General features: G+C 45.7%; 1 long non-coding RNA gene across 1 annotated transcript; it reads left to right on the top strand.

The window, feature by feature from the left end:
• Positions 1-10,115: 10,115 nt before the first annotated feature.
• LOC140422404 (uncharacterized) lies at positions 10,116-20,981 on the top strand. The gene is made up of 2 exons (XR_011947431.1): positions 10,116-10,633; positions 10,912-20,981. It is a non-coding gene; the product is annotated as an uncharacterized lncRNA (long non-coding RNA).
• The last annotated feature ends 893 nt before the right edge of the window (positions 20,982-21,874 follow it).

The raw sequence follows: 21,874 nt of genomic DNA, 5'->3' as shown, positions 1-21,874 counted from the left end.
AATTGTTAAGGCCTCTTTTCAAGAAAGAAGCGCAGAGCTCTCTACACCATCACCCCATACCAGGATGGCCTTTGGGAATGACTCTAAAGTCGGCCTTTTTCTTTGTCCAACAGGCCAAGTATTTGCTCGGCTTATTCCCAAACTCGTACAACTTCTGCCTCACAAACTCTCAACTTTTCTCGACCTGCTGAGTCGATAGGAGTCCAAAGCCACTCTTGCTGCGTTAACCTCCTTCAGTAATAGCTTACTCGGGCCCTCCATATGATTCTCCTCCACCTTCGCCAAACAAACCTCCAGACGCCGCTGGTTCTCCAGCATCCTGCACCCTTCATTAGCAGTGTGAGAAATGATCAGCCCCGAGCATAAACGTCACACGTCCTCCACAAAATGGAGGGGGAAATCCCAGGGTTTGAGTTAACCAAAAGGGAGACCTCGTATCTCGTTTTTGTGGCTGCCAAAAAATCCTGGAAGAACTAAATCCTCAGTCCCTCATGGAGCCGGGTCCCAAATGACCTTACCCGTCTCCAGGACCCTCTGGTGATCTTTCAAGTTGTGGAAGGGAATGATTACAGGCCTGGGATGAAAACTATCCCTCGGCCTCAAAGACAGGATCCGATGCCCTTTCTAATTTGAAACACCCAGGCTTCACATCTATCTTGAGAAAATGTGGCAGCCAGTCCTCGGAGAACCTAACAGGAACCTTATCCTCCACACCTTCTGGCAGGCCGACGACTTGGATGTTCTTTCTCTCACCCTCGGTTCTCCAAGTCCTCCAGGAGTCCACCACACCACTCAGCCGGTTTTCCAAGGATTGAATTCTTGCCTCTGCCGAGGAGGCATCTTGCTCAACGTTCAGGATTCTCGCCTCCGGATCATCGAGCCTCTTCATGGTGTTTTGCAGCTCGGCCTCATGAGCTCACAGATATTGAGCCAGCTCACTCAGCCTCTGGTCAATAACACGGAGAATGTCGGCAGTCATCATTTTCACCGCCTCCGAGAGAGTCCCGGAGAGCGCGGGGTCGAGGGACCTCCTGAGGGTCAGGGTGCCATGTTCAAAATGCGGCTCCACCCCCACTGAATCCGCCTGCACTCTTTTATCGATAGATTTCTTTTTTTAAATAAAATTTAGAGTACCCAATTATCTCTTTATTCCAATTAAGGGGCAATTTTGCATGGCCAATCCACCTACCCTACACATCTTTGGGTTGTGGGGGTGAAACCCACACAGACATGGGGAGAATGTGCAAACTACACACGGACAGTGACCCAGGGTCGGGATTCGGACCCGGGTTCTCAGCGCTGCAGTCCCGGTGCTAACCACTGTGCCACGTGCACCCCAATCAATAGATTTCTTGACATATTTCGGCATAATCTCACCAAAACCAATCCTGAAGTCTTCCAGGGACATGAGAACAAATATTAATTCTGGCATTAATTAGATGAATGCCGGGAAATCAGGATAAATGACGGATTATAGGCGAGTGACACCAGAACCTGCGGAAAAGCCGCTTCACGTGGTCCCCCCCAGACAGATTTCTGATTGGCGAGGGAGTCAAGGGTCATGGGAAACCGGCAGGAAAATGGAGAGAAAGCTGAGATGAGGAGGGATTTCCTCACTCGAGGATGTAACACAAGTGCAAGGCAATGGCCATCTCCTGCAAGATGAGAATAATAATCTTTATTGTCACAAGTAGGATCACATTAACACTGCCATGAAGTTACTGTGAAAAGCCCCGAGTCGCCACATTCCGGCGCCTGTTCGGGTACACAGAGGGAGAATTCAGAATGTCCAAATTACCTGACAATACGTCTTTCAGGATTTGTGGGAGGAAACCGGAGCACCCGGAGGAAACCCACGCAGACACGGAGAACATGCAGACTCCACGCAGACGGTGGCCCAAGCCTTGAATCAAAGCTAGGACCCTGGAGCTGAGAAGCAACAGTGCTAACCACTGTGCTACCCTTACATCTAACCACCACTCCTTGACATGCAATGGCATTACCATCGCTGAATCCCCCACAAACAACATCCTGGGGGTTACTATTGATCAGAATCTGAAGTGGACTAGCCATATTAGTACTGTGGTTACCAGGGCAGGTTAAAGGCTGGGAATTATTTTTCTTACTAAATATTTTTATTCTCCTTTTTCACATTTTCATCCAAATTTACACCCACCGACAAACAATCAACAGTAACAAATATAATGTCAATCCCCTGGCCAACAATTCCTCCCTCCCACCAACCCCCAAACAACCCTCAACATTTTAAATACAAACATCAAAGAAAAGGATTCAGGAATTCACCATACAACCCCATACATAGTCACCAACAACATACACAGTCCAACCCCACCCCAACACCCCCACTCCACTCTTTTGTTCAATGTCATCCAATTTTTGAAAGTGCATAATAAACACATGAATTGTACAATCCTTCCACCCTTCCCTTCAACTCAAACTTCACTTTTTCGAGTGTTAAAAACTCCAACAGATCCCCCCGCCACGCCAGGGCACAGGGTGGAGAAACTGACCTCCACCCCACCAGGATCCGCCTTTGGGCGATGAGCGAGGCGAAGGGTAAAACATCTGCCTCCGCACCTGCTTCCAACCCTGGCCGATCCGATACCCCGAATATGGCCTCCAGAGGACCCGGCTCATGCCTCACATGTACCACCTTCAAAATTACCTTGAACACCTCCCACCAATACCCCTCCAGCTTTGGACAGGATCAAAACATATGAACGTGGTTTGCGGGTCCCCCCCCCCCCAACGTTCACAAACATCCTCTACCTCCTCAAAGAGTCGGCTCATCATCACCTTTGTGAGGTGCGCCCGATACACCACGTACAGCTCTATCAGCCTCAACCTCGCGCACAAAGTTGAGGCATTTACCCTCCAGAGCACCTCACACCACAACCCCTCCTCCATGCTCTCTCCCAGCTCTTCCTCCCACTTTGCCTTAATCCCCTCCAGTGGGCCTTCTGTTCTCCTCAAATCGCCCCATAAATTGCCAACACCACCCCCTTCTCCATTCCCGGAAAGCTCTGTATCTCCTTCTTAGCGAAATAAAGGCTGGAAATCCTACAGCGAGTAACTCACAACCTGACCTCCCAGATCTTGTCCAAACATCTACAAGGCACTAGTCAGGAGTATAATGGAATACTCTCCACTTGCCTGGATGAGTGCAGCTCCAACAACACTCGAGCAGCTCGACACCATCCAGGACAAAGCAGCCAGGTTGATTGCTCCTCTGTCCACAAACATTCAAACCCTCCACCACTGACGAACAGTGGCAGCCGTGTGTACCATTTACAAGATACACTGCAGTAAGTCGCCAAGGTTCCTCAGACAGCACCTTCCAAAGCCACGACCACTACTATCTAGAAGGACAAGAGCAGCAGATACCTGGGAACCTCACCCCCTGGAGGTTCCCCTCCAAGTCACTCACCAGACCGACTTGGAAATATATCGCCGTTCCTTCACTGTCGCTGGGGCAAAATCCTGGAACTCCTCCCTACCAGCACAGTGGGTGTACCTACACCTGAGGGACTGCAGACGTTCAAGAAGGCAGCTCACCACCACCTTCTGAAGGGCAACTAGGGATGACAAAGAATACTGGCCTAACCAGCGGCCCCCAAATCCCCGTCAATGAATTGATTAATTTTTTTAAATACCCAATTTTCTTTTCCAATTCAGGAGAAAGTTAGCATGGCCAATCCACCCACCCTGCACATGGGTTGTGGGGGTGAGACCATGCAGACACTGGGAGAATGTGCAGACTCCACATGGACAGTGACCTGGGGCCGGGATCGAACCCGGGTCCTCGGCACCGAGAGGCAGCAGGGCTAACCGTTGTGCCACTGTGCTGCCCCCATCAATACATTTAAAGGAAATGTGGTGAAGCTTTGGAATTCTCTACCCCAGAGGACTGTGGAACCTCAGTCATCAAATATTTTCAGGGCAGTTTGATAGGTTTCTAGGTAGTGAAGTTATCGAGGGATATGGGGGATGGCGTGGAAAAATGGTGCTGGGCGGCACGGTACCAGAGTGGTTAGCACTGTTGCTTCGACTGTACCTCCTGTTTGTTATGGTCTCTGTGCCTAGGACAGGAAGCAGTGAGCATGGATCTGTCAATCAGCCTGAATCAGCACCTTCAGGAGAATTGGGAGGGTGAATATTAGATACAGCAGAGTGAGAATGGAGGGAGAGTGAGTGGGATGGAGATTTATAGCTTTTGGGGAATGAGAGGAAAGAATGTTTCATAGAAATTAAAATAATCTGTTCTGAATTTCTATCCTGTACTGACTGTGATGTATTTTGTAAACTCATTTTACAGGATGTTAAAAGGAGAGGATTTACAGACGGAAATCTCAAACATCATGTTTAGATCTGACAGAGTCACTCGGTTCATTGGCCATTAAATCGGGAAGGAGGAATGTTCGCCCGACCTGTTGGCTTCAAAAGATTTTAAATATCAGTGTGACTGGAAAATCACCGAGACACACACACATCCGAGTGAGAGTGTTCCAGAGCACTGACTGTGGAAAGAGCTTTAACCAGTTACACAGCCTGAAAACACATCACACCATTCACAGCGGGGAGAGACCGTACACGTGTTCTGTGTGTGGACGAGGCTTCAACTGATTGTCCGACTGGAGAGACAAGAGGAGACCCAAAACATGGGGAAACGGTGGAAATGTGGGGACTGTGGGAAGGGATTCAGGGTTCCATCTGCGCTGGAGGCTCATCGACACATTCACACTGGGGAGAGGCTCTTCACCTGCTCTGTGTGTGGGAAGGGAGTCACTCAGTTATCCCATCTGAAGTCACACCAGCGGGTTCACACCAGGGAGAGGCCGTTCACCTGCTCAGACTGTGAGAAGACATTCAGTCACTCATCCACCCTGCAGACGCACTAGCGAGCACACACTGGGGAGAGACCGTACACCTGCTCTCAGTGTGAGAAGGGATTCCCTCAGTTATCCAGCCTGAACTCACATCAGCGAGTTCACACTGGGGAGAGGCCATTCACCTGCCCTCAGTGTGGGAAGGGATTCACTCAGTCATCCAACCTCAAGTTACATCAGCGAATTCACACTGGGGAGAGACCGTTCACCTGCTCTCAGTGTGGGAAGGGATTCTGTGTTTCCTCGAACTTGCTCAGATACCAACAACTTCACAATTGATTACAGGGGTAGGATTCTGTTGTTATTGTTTCTGCTTCAATTACACCCAGAACAGCATTTTGTTCATTCTGACAGTTGGTCGATGGGGAGGGTCGGAGGGTTTCTTTCTGCTGGACTTGCCGGTCTCACGACTTTGCCTCCAATGGGCTGATGCTCTCTGAACTTTCTTGCGAATACCTGGTTTGAAGTTTCACAAGAATCAGAAGAGTGAAAGGGAGTTTTGAAGTTTAAGACTATTTGTTTCGATTTCTGTTTGGAAGCCCCAGAACCATGCCACGTTGCCATGAAGAGGGACTATGGTGGTTACATGGTTCTTTTGTTTAGTTTATTTGGGTGTTTCTCACTGTGAAAAACTGAGTATGCGGGGCTCAGGGTATGAGGGAATAAGGTGTCTGAGGTGGGCTGGGAAAATACATTAAAAGGTATGATGGGAGATAGCTATTATTTAAGGAATTATTACATATTTACAAGGGGATTGGTTAGTTCAGTTGGCTGGATGGCTGGTTTGTGATACTGAGCGACACCAACAGCTTGGGTTAAACTGCCGTACCGGCTGAGGTTATCCATGAAGGCCCCGTCTTCTCAACATTGCCCCTCGCCTGAGGTGTGGTGATCCTCGGATCAAATCACCACCAAGCAGCTCTCTCGCTCTCTCTTTCTCAGGAGAGAGAAGCCTGTGGTCCTCTGGGACTTTGGCGACTTTCACATAATGTATGACAAATATAAATTAATTTAAGGAATAAATATCCAACAGTAATAGTGATGCAATGGTGCCGAGGGGATTTTCACAGTAGTTTCTTTTGACAATAATAAAGATTATTATTATAACAGGAAACATTAAAGATTCCATTACATGAAAAGAAGGGGCTCATAAAATGGCCAAAATAGGTAATAAGCCTGAGGATTGGGAACTTGTTTTAGAATTCAGCAAAGGAGGATCAAGAAACTGATAAAAAGAAAATAGAATATGAGAACAAACTGGCGAGAAACATTAACAAAAGGACTGGAACAGCTCCTATAGGAATGTGAAAAGGAAAAGATTAGCAAAGACCAATGTGGTCCATTCCAGACAGAGACAGGAGAGTTTATGATGGGGAATAAGGAAATGGCAGAGAAACTAAACAATGTGTGTCTGTCTTCACGGAGCAAGATACAGAAATTGTTCTAAAAACACCAGAGAACCAAGGGACCAGTGAGCATGAGGAACTGAAAGAGATTAGTATTAGTGAAAAAGTAGTACTGGAGAAATTAATGTGGTTGAAAGTTAATAAATCCCCAAAAGCTGCTGCTCTACATCCCAGAGTGTTGAAAGAGGCGGCTGTAGAGATAGAGGATACATTGGTGATCATCTTTCACAATTCTGTAGATTCTGGAATGGTTCCTGCAGATTGGAAGGTGGTAAATGTAACCCCACAATTTAAGGAGAGAGAGAGAAAACAGGGAACTACAGACCCATTAACCTGACATCATTGGAGGAAAAATGCTACAATCTATTATAAAGGATGTGATAACATATGAATTAGGAGCAGGAGTAGGCCACTCGGCCCCTCGAGCCTGCTCCACCATTCATTACATCCTGGCTGATCTGATTGTAACCTCAACTCCACACAGGCCCCTTAGAAATTAAATCTGCGGAGATAGTTATGGGGAATAAGGAAATGGCAGAGGAGTTAAACAGATATTTTGCATTAGTCTTTATGGTTGAAGAGACTTCAAATATTCCATTAATACTAAAGAATATGGAGGAGGAATTAAATACCAATACTAGAGATGCAGTATTCAACAAACTAATGCGGCTAAAGACAGATAAGTACCCTATCCCTGATGACTTACACCTTAGGATCCTAAAGAAATGCCTACAGAGATAGTGTCAGTAGTTTTGGCCCCCTTATTTAAGGAGAGATATTATTTTATTGGAGGAGGGTTAGAGAAGATTCACTATGATGATCCCCGGTATGAAGGGATTGTTTTAGGAGCAAAGGTTAAACAGGTTTGGACTCTACTCATTGGAATTTAGAAGATTGAGAGATGATCTCATTGAAACATACAGGATTCTTCAGGGGCTTGACAGGGTAAATGCTGAGAGGACGTTTCCCCTCGTGGGAGAGTCTAGGCCCAGAATAAAGAGATGTAAATTTGAGACTGAGATGAAGAGGAATTTTTTCTCTGAGGGTTGTGAATCTTTGGAACTGAAAGCTGTGGGGACAGAGTCCCTGTGTATATTTAAAGCTGAGATAGATTCTTGATCAGTGAGGGAATCAAGGATTCCAGGGAAAGGGCAGGAAAGTGGACGAGAGAAATGTTGAATCAGCCATGATCCTATTTAAAGGCTGAACAGCCTCCTCTTCTTCCTATTTCATATCGTTATATGATGGTCGTCACCCCACCTATTGTCCCGATAACCTTTCACCCCCTTGCTTAACACGAATCTATCCAGCTCTGCCTTCTAAATATTCAAAGACTCTGCTTCCACTGCCCTTAGGAAGAGAGTTCCAAAGACTCAGCACCCATTGCGAGAAAAAAAGTTCTTCTCTGCCTTAAAGGGGCAAGTTGCTACTTTTTTAAAATTCCAATTAAGGGGCAATTTAGCCTGGCCAATCCACCTACCCTGCAAATCTTTGGGTTGGGGTAATGAGACCCACGCAGACACGGGGAGAATGTGCAAACTTTACACAGACAGTGACTTGGGGCTGGGATCAAACCCGGGTCCTCAATGCCGTGAGGCAACAGTGCTAACCACTGTTGTTACTTTAAGAAGACTTCAATTTCTAGATTCTCTCATAAGAGGAAACATCCTTTCCACATCCAACATCAAGGTTCAATCAAGTCACCTAAACTCCATCGGACACCAGCCCAGCCTGTCCATTCATTCCTCATAAGATAACCTCCCTACTTTTGTATTCCATTCCCCTCACAATAAACAATGACATTCTATTAGCTTTCCTAATTACTTGCTGTACCTGTATACTCACCTTTTGTGATTCATGCTCTTGGACACCCAGATCCCTCCGAATCTCCGAGCTCTGCAATGAATACAAATCTTCAAGTAATAACTTTTCCTACATTGCACTCCATTTGGGAAATTTTATACCACTCATTTAATATATATTTTTGTAACCTCCTTATGTCCTCTTCACAATTTAATTTCCTCCCTATCTTTGTATCATTGGAACATAGGAGCAGGAGTTGGCCATTCAGCCCATTGAGCCTGCTCCACCATTCAATACGATCATGGCTGATCATCCACTTCATTGCCTTTCCCCCCACACTATTCCCATATCCCTTTGTGTTATTGACATTCAGAAATCTGTCAGTTGGGCGGCACGGCGGCGCAGTGGTTAGCACTGCTGCCTCACAGCACCAAGGACACGGATTTGATCTTGGCCCTGGGTCACTGTCCATGCGGAGTTTGCACATTCTCCCCATGTCTATGTGGGTCTCACCCCCAGAACCCAAAGATGTGCAGGGTAGGTGGATTGATACTGGTTCTTGCAAATCAGTCCATAATTTTCCATGTTTTAAAATTCTATTTGGAATAATTGATTCTATAAGCTTGCCCACCAATGATGTTAAACTAACTGATCTGCAATTGCTGGGGCTATCCTTATTGAACAAATGCATAAGATTTGTAATTCTCCAGTCCTCTGGCACCTCCAGCAAAGACTGGGAAATTATTGCCAGCTCCACTGTAATTTACATTCTCACTTTAACACTTCCTCCTGATCAATTAAAAATAATAATTTTTATTATTGTCACAAGTAGGCTTATATTAACATTGCATTGAAGTTACTGTGAAAATCCCCTCGTCGCCACACTTCGCGCCTGTTCAGGTACACGGAGGGAGAATTCAGAATGTCCAATTAACCTAGCAAGCATGTCCTCCGGGACTTGTGGAAGGAAACCGGAGCACCTGGAGGAAACCCACGGAGACACAGGGAGAACATGCAGACCCTGCACAGGCAGGGACCCAAGCCGAGAATCAAACCCGGGACCCTGGCGCTATGGAGTAACAGTGCTAATCACTGTGCTACCGTGCCGCTCTGGCAACAAAGTTTCTTAATCTGCCTCCATGGCCAGGGTAGCCTCTATATCCTTGGTAAAGACAGACAGTGACTTTAGTTTCATTTTGAACAGGGTGTCAGTTACTGTGTCTCATTCTTGAAAAGCTCTTTCTTCACATTTAAACAGGGAATGGTAAGTGGGGGGAAAATGATACGCAGTGACCCCAAAACAAGGTACTGTCGACATTCAGATAAAAGCAAATTACGACAGATGCTGGAATCTGAAACAAAAGCAGTAAAAACTCAAGTATTTCAGCAGGTCTGACAGCATCTGGGGAGAGAAAGGGAGCTAATGTTTCGAGTATGGATGGCTTTGACAAAGAGTCATCCAGACACAAAACATTTGCTCCCTTTACTCTCCACAGATGCTGTCGGACCTGCTGAGATTGTCCAGCATATTCTGTTACTGTAGACATTCCCTGTGTGCCCAGTTCTATTTTGAAGTCAGCCCCTGAATTGCGTGGACATAGTTTCAACTTTCTACATTTGATGAACAAACGTTGAAATATTTGCTCCACACCCACAGGGTCTCATCTGTTTAAAGCCACAAACAGAAAGGTGCAGTTTTCTCCTGGAGTTTGAGACAAATTAGCTTTCAAAATGATGCAGAGTTTCAACCAATGAGGAAGATCCAGGCTCAGGCCCGCCCCTCATTCACTCTGATTGGTTGGTGGATCAGCCGCTCCCGTTCAGGCAGCCAGGTCCGTCCCCTCTTCGTATTGGTCTAGAGCTGCTGTCAATCAACCTGGCATTGTGATGCAGAGCATGCGCAATGCGGCTGCTATAGTTGGACACCAGTGCACAGGCGCGGGAACGGAGTTTGGAGCATGCGCAATTCTAGTGTTGGCCTCGGGATCCGCAAACCCTTCAGAATCATTGTCAGCTCCCTGGTTTGCAGCTGCCGGGACCAGGCCCAGGTTTACCCTCCTACTTCAGCGACTGGAGGATGGTTCATACCAGAGGAGGGGGGACAGTAAATAAGAGCTGACACTTTGGACTCAAATCAATGAGGATTCTGATCTCTGGAAAGGAAGGAAACCCTGGGAGGTGGGCGGGGAGGATTCACAAACACCCGCTGGAGGCCCCAAACCCCCAATAGGAACCTGCAGGTCCCGAGTTTGCAGCTCCTGGGGCTTGTTTACTTCTTGTCTGCCCAAGTGGACGGGGCATCAGGGTCCCAGTGACCAGGACAGAAAATGAGTGATTAATTGATTTTATTCTCACTTTGCAAAGAGGCTTGAGAACTGAACCCAGCCAGAGTGGAGGCAGGAGGTAAACTGTAAGGAAAATAATTGTGAAGGTGCTGTGCTGGGTTTGACGGGCTGACCAACTCTCATGGTGAAAATTAAGGGTGGTGTTTGCCAGAGCTGTTGGAACATAGAAGCGGTAAGGAACATGGTTTTGTGCAGTGACAAAGATCCAATTTGTAGGACAGCCAGCATCCAGGCAGCATGCAGACTGGGGCAGTGAACTCAAATACATTTCTGTAAAATATGGGACTATTAGTCACCCTGGGATTTGCATTCAGCGCGGGGAGCAAGAGAGTGTATGGGAGTAGGATTTACTGTTTTGCAGGTACAAATGAGGAAAATATGTTGTATAGAAAATAGAATTGTATGTTCAGGATTTCTCTCTGTATAACGTTTTGTAAACTTATTTTCCAGGGCACTAGAATGGGTGGATTTACAGACAGGAAGCTCAAACTGAACATCACAGCATGATCTGACAGAGTCACTGAGTCGCCACAGCCAGAATATCATTAGTCATTGAATTTGGAAGGAGAAATGTTTGTGTGTTCTACCTGTGTGACACCATTTCAGACATCATTGTGACTGGAAAAGCATCAGGACACACACTGGAATGAGAGTGTTCCAGTACATTGACTGTACAAAGAGCTTTAACCAGTGAAACATCCTGTAAAAAAAATCACACGATTCGCAGCAGGGAGAAACCGTACAGGTGTTCTGTGTGTGTGGACAAAGCTTCAACTGACTGTCCAAACTGGAGGGATATGAGGAAACTGGCACCATGGAGAAACCGTGGAAATGTGAGGAGTGTGGTGAAGGATTCAATTCTTCCCCCCGGCTGGAATTCCATCGACGCGTTCACACTGGGGAAAGGCCGTTCAGCTGTTCTGTGTGTGAGAGGAGGTTCACTCAGTCATCTGCCCTTCGCTTACACCAGCGAGTTCACGCTGAGAAGAAACCATTCAGCTGCACAACCTGTGAAGAGAAATTCAAGTCTTTATCCATCCTCACTGAACACCAGCGAATTCACACGGGTCAGAAACCATTCATTTGCTTTGTGTGTGGGAAGGGATTCACTCAGGTATTCACCCTCCAGACACACCACCAAATGCACACAAACGAGGAACCATTCAGGTGCATCACCTGTGGAGAGAGTTTCAATCAGTCAACTGACCTCAGTGAGCACCAACACACTCACACTGGGGAGAAGCCGTTCACCTGCTCCGTGTGTGGGATGGGATTTCCTTGGGCATCCCAATTGCTGACACATCAGTGGGATCACACCGGGGGCAGACGGTTCTCCTGCTCCTTGTGTGGAGCGGGATTCACTCAGTCACAACACCTGCTGAGACACCAGCGAGTTCACAAATGACCAGGGATTGGAATCTGCTGTTTTGCTGCTGCTAATCACATCCAGGATTGATAGTCTGACAATATCTGGTTTGATTCTGCTGATGTTAACAATCTCTATAACTGGCTGCAGTTTAATATTCTGAAAATGTCACTGATTTTTGGGGCTGCAATGTTCCTTTTTAAAATCCCCCCTGTGATATTTCTCCTTAATTCAAGAACTCTCAACAGAAACACATTTAGGGTAAAATCATGAACTTGTACTTCAATCCTAACTTGATCTTTGATGCAAATCAGTGCCTAAAAGGTTCCACTGATTAACATCTCCAATTAGAAAGTGCAGATTAATCCTTGCTGACAATGCTTACTGACTCCTTCAGTGTTCTGTCCATTATGATATTAAATTGTGAAGGAAGCGAAACAAACAGTGAAATATTATACAGGTACTGTAAAAACGTACATAAAAACCTGAACATCAACATTGATACTGATGAAGTTTGGAAGTCGCTGAGTTGAATCATTTCTGACACAGCAGCAGCAACATTTGGTAAAGGTGGAACCCACAACAAAGACCGGTTCAGACTCACTCAGCCGAGATGATGTCTTGTCATTGAAGCAAAAAGCAAAGTCGACCTGATGTCCAACATAAACCCAACAGCTAGAACACTGCATTACTTGAAAGTAGCCAAGACAGTTGTGTAAATATCAGGGAGATCCTATGCAAATAAACATTGGATCAGCCTCTGTCAATAATTCCAAGCTGCCTGTGACAATGGAAATCTATGTCTGATGGGATCAAGAGGGATCTTTGTCCGACCATCACCAAAGTTGCCCGGCTGAACTTGGCAGCTGGTGAAGTTCTTACCAACAGAAGTAAACAGATGTCCTGCTGGGTTGATCACGACTGTGAGCTGGACATCTCCCAGACTCTGATTGTCTCTATTGCAGCTTCCATGGTTGAGTTGGACAAGGAACCCTCACCAGTTGAGCTGGAAAAGGCCATTGATTGCTGAGCAAGCAGAAAGGCACCCGGCAAGGATGGAATTCCAACTGACCTGCTTACACACGGAAATTCCATTGGCTGTCACACCTTCATGACCTCCTACGTCTCTGATGGGTGACAGGAACCATTCCATACGTGTGATGCAAAATCATCACAATATATAAAATCAGCAAAGACAGAGGAGATTCCAACTACTACAGGGACATCTCACTCCTTAGCATCACTGGGAGGACCTTCACTAGGGTCATGTCTAAAAGATCCATCTACTTGCAGATTGAATGTATCCAGAAGCACAGTGTGGTTTCTCTGCTGACAGGTCTGCAGTGAACATGATCTTCTCCACACACCAGCTACAAGAGAAGTGAACAATTGGTATTTAATCTAAAATGTCTATGCTGAGAAAAGTGAAACGTTATCATTACTGAGTGAAAGTGAACCTTTCAGTGTGAATCACAATTTAATTGTACAATTGGAAAAGGCACCAAAATGTTTGATTCCCTCAAGACAAACTTCAGCCTCACATAGAAACATAGAAAATAGAAGCAGGAGGAGGCCATTCGGCCCTTCGAGCTTGCTCCGTCATTCATTATGATCATGGCTGATCATCCAACTCAGTAACCTGTTCCCCGCTTTCCCTCCACATCCTTTGATCCCTTTTGCCCGAAGAGCTGTATCTAACTGCTTCTTGAAAGCAGACAATGTTTTGTCCTCAACTCTTTCTGTGGTAGTGAATTCCCCAGGCTGACCACTCTCTGGGTGAAGAAATTTCTCCTCGTCTCTGTCCTAAGTGGTCTACCCATATCCTTCGACTATCACGCATGGTGCTGGACTCCCTCACCATCGGGAATCCTTCCCGCATTTACCCTGTCTAGTCCTGTTAGAAGTTTATAGGTTTCCATAAGATCCCTCTCATTCTTCTGAACTCCAGCGAACATAATCCTAACTGGCTGAATTTCTCCTCATACGTCAGTCTCGCCATCCGAGGCATCAGCCTGGTAAACCGTCACTGCACTCCCTCTATAGCAAGAACACCCTTCCTCAGTTAAGGAGACCAAAACTGCAGCCAATATCCCAGGTGTGGCCTCACCAAGGCCCTGTATAATTGCAACAAGACATCCCTGCTCCTGTACTCAAATCCTCCTGCTAATAAGGCCAGCATACCATTTTTCTTCTTCACCACCTGCTGTACCTGCATGCTTACCTTCAGTGACTGGTGTGCGAAGACACCCAAGTCTCATTGCACATTCCCCTCTCTTAATTTATAGTTATTCAGATAATCTGCCGTCCTGTTTTTGCTACCAGACTGGATAACCTTGTATTTATCCACATTATACTCCATCTGCCAGGCATTTTTCCACTCAGCTTGTCCAAATAACACTGAAGCATCTCTGCATCCTCCTCACAGCTCACTCTACCACATAGTTTTGTGTCATCTGCAAATTTTGAGGTATTACATTTATTCCCTCATCTAAATCATGGATATAGTGAATAGCTGAGGTGCTGTTACCGATCCTAGCGGTACCCCACTGGTCACTGCCATTCAGAAAAACACTTGTTTATTCCTACTCTTTATTTCCTGCCTGCCAACCAGTTTTCTATCTATCTCAATACACTATCCCCAAACCCATGCGGATTAACTTTACACACTAATCTTTGATGTGGAACTTTGTTGAAAGCCTTCTGAAAGTCCAAATAAACCACATTCACTGGCTTCCCCTAATCAACTCTACTAGTTACATCCTTGAAGAATTCCAATCGATTTATCAAGCATGATTTCCCTTTCCCAGGATGGTATGTTGCCTCCATGATACCAGGGTCAAGGATGTCTCTGAACGAACACAGGACGTCCTGAAGGGGGAGGGTGAACAGCCAGAGGTTGTAGTACACATCGGCATAATGACATAGGCAGGAAAAGGGATGAGGTCCTGCAGAAGGAGTTCAGGGAGTTAGGCAGTAAGCTAAGATGCAGGACCTCTAGAGTTGTAATCTCAGGATTACTCCCTGTGCCACGTGCCAGTGAGGCTAGAAATAGGAGGATAGTGCAGCTAAACACATGGCTGAACCAGTGGTGTCGGAGGGAGGGTTTCAGATTTCTGGACCACTGGGATCTCTTCCGAGGCAGGTGCGACCTGTACAAGAAGGACGGGTTGCATCTAAACTCGAGGGGCACCAATATCCTGGCTGGGAGGTTTGCTTGTGTCACTCGGGAGGATTTAAACTAATATGGCAGGGGGGTGGGAACCAGAGCGTTTGCCTAGAAGGTGCCATAACTGAAGGGGAAATGGAGAACAAAAATAATAGAACATCATCCTCAGGCAGAACAAAAATGTGACAAGTGTGAGAAGGGAGGTGGTCAATGCAGGACTGAGGGTATTGTACTTTGATGATCGCAGGATACGGAACAAGGTAAATGAGCTTGTTGCGCATAATGAAATTGGCCGGTACGATGTGGACATCACAGAGACGTGGCTACAAGGGGATCAGGGCTGGGATCTAAATATACAAAGTGCTGGTGGACAAGGATAAGAGTGGACCTCGGTTGAATGTGCTAAATTGGGGGAAGGCTAATTACAACAATATGAGGCGGGAACTGAAGAACATAGATTGGGAGCGGATGTTTGAGGGTAAATCAACATCTGACATGTGGGAGGCTTTCAAATGTCAGTTGAAAGGGGCAGCGCGTTAGTATTGCGGATAGCACAATTGCTTCACAGCTCCAGGGTCCCAGGTTCAATTCAGGCTTGGGTCACTGTCTGTGCGCAGTCTGCGCATCCTCCCCGTGTGTGCGTGGGATTCCTCCGGGTGCTCCGGTTTCAGCCCACAGTCCAAAGATGTGCAGGTTAGATGAATTGGCCATGATATATTGCCCTTAGTGCCCAAAATTGCCCTTAGTGTTGGATGGGGTTACTGGGTTATGGGGATAGGGTGGAGAAGTTGACCTTGGGTAGGGTGCTCTTTCCAAGAGCCGGTGCTGACTCGATGGGCCGAATGGCATCCTTCTGCACTGTAAATTCTATAAAAGGAATTCAGGACCGGCATGATCCTGTGCGGAAGAAGGAAAATTTCGGGAACCTTGGATAACAAAAGATATCGTAGGTCTCATCAAAAAGAAAAAGGAGGCATTTGTCAGGACTAGAAGGCTGGGAACAGACGAAGCCTGTGTGGAATATAAGGAAAGTAGGAAGGTACTTAAGCAAGGAGTCAGGAGGGCAAAAAGGGGTCACGAAACGTCATTGGCAAATAGGGTTAAGGAAAATCCCAATACTTTTTACATGCACATAAAAAGCAAGAGGGTAGCCAGGGAAAGGGTTGGCCCACTGAAAGACTGGCAAGGGAATCTATGTGTGGAGCCAGAGGAAATGGGCAAGGTACTAAATGAATACTTTGCATCAGTATTCACCAAAGAGAAGGAATTGGTGGATGTTGAGTCTGGAGAAGGGTGTATAGATAACCTGGGTCACATTGAGATCCAAAAAGACGAGGAGTTGGGCGTCTTGAAAAATATAGAGGTGGATAAGTCCCCAGGACCTGATGGGATCTATCCCAGAATACTGAAGGAGGCAAGGGAGGAAATTGCTGAGGCCTTAACAGAAATCTTTGGATCCTCACTGTCTTCAGGTGATGTCCCGGAGGACTGGAGAATAGCCAATGTTGTTCCTTTGTTTAAGAAGGATAGCAAGGATAATCCAGGGGACTACAGGCCAGTGGGCCTTGCGTCAGTGGTAGGGAAATTACTGGAGAGAATTCTTTGAGACAGGATCTACTCCCATTTGGAAGCAAGTGGATGTATTAGCGAGAGGCAGCACGGCTTTGTGAAGGGAGGTCGTGTCTCACTAACGATAGAGTTTTTCGAGGTCACAAAGCTGGTTGATGCAGGTAGGGCAGTAGATGTTGTCTATATGGACTTCAGTAAGGCCTTTGACAAGGTCCCTCATGGTAGACTGGTACAAGCGATAAGTCACACGGGATCAGATGTGAGCTGGCAAGATGGATACAGAACTGGCTAGGTCATAGAAGGCAGAGAGGAGCAATGGAAGGGTGCTTTTCTGATTGGAGGGCTGTGGACTCGTGGTGTTCCGCAGGGACCAGTGCTGGGACCTTTGCTGTTTGTAGTATATATAAATGATTTGGAGGAAAATGTAACTGGTCTGATTAGTAAGTTTGCAGATGGCACAAAGGTTGGTGGAATTGCGGATAGCGATGAGGACTGTCAGAGGAGACAACAGGATTTAGATCGTTTGGAGACTTGGGCGGCGAGATGGCAGATGGAGTTTAATCCGGACAAATATGAGGTAATGCATTTTGGAAGGTCTAATACAGGTAGGGAATATACAGTGAATGGTAGAACCCTCGAGAGTATTGACAATCAGAGAGATCTAGGTGTACAGGTCCACAGGTCACTGAAAGGGGCAACACAGGTGGAGAAGGTAGTTAAGAAGGCATACGGCATGCTTGCCTTCATTGGCCGGGGCATTGAGTAAAAATTGGCAAGTCATGTTGCAGCTGTATAGAACCTTAGTTAGGCCACACTTGGAGTGTAGTGTTCAATTCTGGTCGCCACACTACCAGAAGGATGTGGAGGCTTTAGAGAGGGTGAAGAAGAGATTTACCAGGATGTTGCCTGATATGGACGGCGTAAGCTATGAGGAGAGGTTGAAAACACTTGGTTTGTTCTCACTGGAAGGACGGAGGTTCAGGGGCGACCTGATAGAGATCTGCATAGACAGAGTGGATGGTCAGAGTGAAGGGGCCAATTACTAGGGGGCATAGGTTTAAGGTGCGAGGGGCAAGGTTTAGAGGAGATTTACGAGGCAAGTTTTTTTCACAGAGAGTAGTGGGTGCCTGGACCTCGCTACCGGAGGAGGTGATCGAAGCAGGGACGATAGTGATGTTTAAGGGGCATCTTGACAAATACATGAATAGGATGGGAATAGAGGGATACGGACCAGGGAAGTGTGGAAGATTTTAGTTTAGACAGGCAGCATGGTCGGCGCAGGCTTGGAGGGCCGAAGGGCCTGTTCTTGTGCTGTACTTGTCTTTGTTCTTTCATAAATCCATGTTGACTCTGTCCAATTCTGCCACTGTTTTCTAAGTACTCCACTATAAAACCTTTGATTATGGACTTTAGAATTTTCCCCACTGCCGTTATCCCGTTGATTGGTCGATATTTGTCTTTGCTTTGATCTTTAAGTCATCTTTGTCTACAGGAATAGTGCCAGAAGACTGGAGGACAGCAAATGTTGTCCCCTTGTTCAAGAAAGGGAGTAGATTCAACCCCGGTAACTATAGACCAATGAGCCTTACTTCTGTTGTGGGCAAAATCTTGGAAACGATTATAAGAGATAGGATGTATAATCATTTGGAAAGGAATAATTTGATGAGAGATAGTCAACACGGTTTTGTGAAGGGTAGGTCGTGCCTCACAAACCTTATTGAGTTCTTTTAGAAGGTGACCAAACAGGTGGATGAGGGTAAAGCAGTTGATGTGGTGTATATGGATTTCAGTAAAGCGTTTGATAAGGTTCCCAACGGTAAGCTACTGCAGAAAATACGGAGGCATGGGATTCAGGGTGATTTAGCAGTTTGGATCAGAAATTGGCTAGCTGGAAGAAGACAAAGGGTGGTGGTTGATGGGAAATGTTCAGACTGGAGTCCAGTTACTAGTGGTGTACCACAAGGATCTGTTTTGGGGCCACTGCTGTTTGTCATTTTTATAAATGACCTGGAGGAGGGCGTAGAAGGATGGGTGAGTAAATTTGCAGATGACACTAAAGTCGGTGGAGTTGTGGACAGTGCGGATGGATGTTACAAGTTACAGAGGGACATAGATGAGCTGCAGCGCTGGGCTGAGAGGTGGCAAATGGAGTTTAATGCAGAAAAGTGTGAGGTGATTCATTTTGGAAGGAATAACAGGAAGACAGAGTACTGGGCTAATGGTAAGATTCTTGGCAGTGTAAATGAGCAGAGAGATCTCGGTATCCATGTACATAGATCCCTGAAAGTTGCCACCCAGGTTGATAGGGTTGTTAAGAAGGCGTACGGTGTGTCAGCTTTTATTGGTAGAGGCATTGAGCTTCGGAGCCATGAGGTCATGTTGCAGCTGTACAAAACTCTGGTGCGGCCGCATTTGGAGTATTGCGTGCAATTCTGGTCGCCGCATTATAGGAAGGATGTGGAAGCATTGGAAAGGGTGCAGAGGAGATTTACCAGGATGTTGCCTGGTATGGAGGGGAGATCTTATGAGGAAAGGCTGAGGGACTTGAGGCTGTTTTCATTGAGAGAAGAAGGTTAAGAGGTGACTTAATTGAGGCATACAAGATGATCAGAGGATTGGATAGGGTGGACAGTGAGAGCCTTCTTCCTCGGATGGTGATGTCCAGCACGAGGGGACATAGCTTTAAATTGAGGGGAGATAGATATAAGACAGATGTCAGAGGTAGGTTCTTTACTCAGGGAGTAGTAAGGGCGTGGAATGCCCTGCCTGCAACAGTAGTGGACTCGCCAACACTAAGGGCATTCAAATGGTCATTGGATAGACATATGGACGATAAGGGAATAGTGTAGATGGGCTTTAGAGTGGTTGCACAGGTCGGCGCAACATCGAGGGCCGAAGGGTCTGTACTGCGTTGTAATGTTCTATGTTCTATAATTGCGTTTACTTTCTACCTCCCTTTTTAAATAGTGGGGTTACATTAGCCACCCTCTAATCTGTAGGAATTGTTCCAGAGTCTATACAATCTTGGAAGATCGCAACCAATATATCCACTTTTCCTTGAGTCACTTCCTTAAGTAGTCTGGTATATAGATTATCAGGCCCTGGAGATTTATCGACCTTCAATCTCATCAATTTCCCCAACACCATTTCTCTACTCTGATTTCCTTCAGTTCCTCCCCTCTCATTCCCCAACATTTCTGGTATGTTATTTGTGTCGTCCTTTGAGAAAACAGAAGCAAAGTATGTATTGAGTTACTCAGCCATTTGTCTTCACCAATCTCTTTCTCTTCACGTATCTATAGAAACTTTTGCAGACAGTTTTTTATGTTCCACACAAGCTTACCCTCGTACGCTATTTCCCCTTCTTAATCAATCTCTTGGTCCTCCTTTGCTGAATTCTAACCTGCTCCCAATCCTCAGGTTTGTTGTTTCTCCTGGCCAATTTGTAGGCTTATTCCTTGGATCTTGAAGTAATGTTTCAGAACTCACAAACTGTGGGAGGCTCCACCCTCTTTAAGAAGGTTGAAGAGTACCTGTGAAAGCTAATGTTCTTGCTTTATTTTTCTTCAGGTTTATTCCTGTGATTTGGAAAGGTGCCTCAAGGAGAATGGGGGAAAAAAGTTACAATTGGGCAAAGCTGAAACCCCCTTCCCAAAAGAATTGGAAAACAAAGTTTAAAATGGTGTTTGGTTCATCTTTGATCTGAAAAGAAAAGTCACCTAAAGTCAGCACAATTGGGCAGAATTAGAAATGTTTGCTCCAATCCCTTTGCAAACAAACAGCGAAGTTAACCCTTTCCACTGACAGCACGGTGACAATTTGCCTTTTGGCTTTATCCCATTTCTTAACTTTCAAAACAGGGTGTTTGAGAACGGGAGATATGGGAGTTACCTCCTAACTGATTTCAAATACTTGTGTCTCTGATATACAAAGACAGGAAGATTTGTAAGAAATAAATGATAAAATATGAAGCATTTATTGAATATTATAGGAATAGCTCACTGCCTTTCTCGCCTGTGACGAAATCTTCCACAGCAGCTTGCTGGGTGACAAACACAGGACAGACCTGTTCTTTCTGCCCAGGACTGGTCTCCAACACAGGCTCTTAAATTGACATTTCTAATCCTGATATGATTGGATCTCAGGATCCATCCGCAAACCATTTGTCTGTGTAAAGGCTAAAACAGGAAGAGATTTCTAAAAAGATCCATACTGGCTTCACCAACACCCACACTGGCTCACAGCAGTGAACCATCCAGAGGAGACTGCAGCCACTAGTAATGGAGACCAGTACTCATTCTGCATCATCCGTCTGTCCTCTGGGACTGGGAAATCATTCTCAGGCTGTATGATGTTTTGTGTGTCCATTATGCATCATTTTTAAACTGTTGTTTCTTAATAAACCAGCGTAAAATCGCACATTAGCTTGGTCCCATTTTTGGGGTTATCTGTGACTCTTGGATCAAGTATCTCACCGATCACTGCATGCTGTTCTGGTCACCATATTATAAAATGATACCGAGGCACTGGAGAGGGTGCAAAGAAGATTTATAATGGTGAAACCAGAAATGTGTAGGTACATATAAAATATCAGGAAGGGATTGACAGGCTGGGTCTCCTCTCTCCTTCGAAATGAAGGCGGAGGGGATAACCTAATAGAAACCTTTAAAATAATGGAAGGTTTTGTGAGAGAGGATATGGAGAGAATGTGGGGAAGAGCATAACTAGAGAACATCAATACTTTATACACATGATATGGAGACACCAATCCATATCTACACGTGTTCCAGATTTTAATGTAATTGTCCAATACAGAAAACACAGTATTTTGTGTCTGCGTGGATCTCACCCCCAAACCCAAGGAAGTAATAAGGTATGAGAATAGAAATAATCTAGAGTTAGAAAGGAGAAAAGTTCCAAAAATGGAGCAATCTGTAACAGGACACAAATTAGTTGCCTCTTATCCTGGAGAAATTAAGGACCCAACAAAGTGTGTGTCTGAAACATTCATTCATTTGACAAATATCAAAATATTAAACTCCAACCGGTAACAGGAATTATTATCAGCAGCAACAAACTCCAGCTGTCAGATGAACATGGTTCAGTCCTGGATGTGATTAACAGCAGCAATAACAGCAGAATCCAACCCCTGCAGTCACTCGTGAAGTCTCTGGTGTCTCAGCATGTGGGATGACCAAGTGAATCTCTCCCCACACACACAGCAGATGAACGGCCTCTCCCCAGTGTGAATGTGTTGGTGTTTCAGCAGATCAGATGTAGTTTACAGCTCTTCTCACAGTCAGAACATTTAA

This window comes from Scyliorhinus torazame, chromosome 5, assembly GCF_047496885.1.
Source record: "Scyliorhinus torazame isolate Kashiwa2021f chromosome 5, sScyTor2.1, whole genome shotgun sequence".
Classification (NCBI taxonomy): Eukaryota; Metazoa; Chordata; class Chondrichthyes; order Carcharhiniformes; family Scyliorhinidae; genus Scyliorhinus; species Scyliorhinus torazame.
The sequence above is the reverse complement of the archived record's forward strand: the minus strand, read 5'-3'. Positions and strand labels throughout refer to the sequence as shown.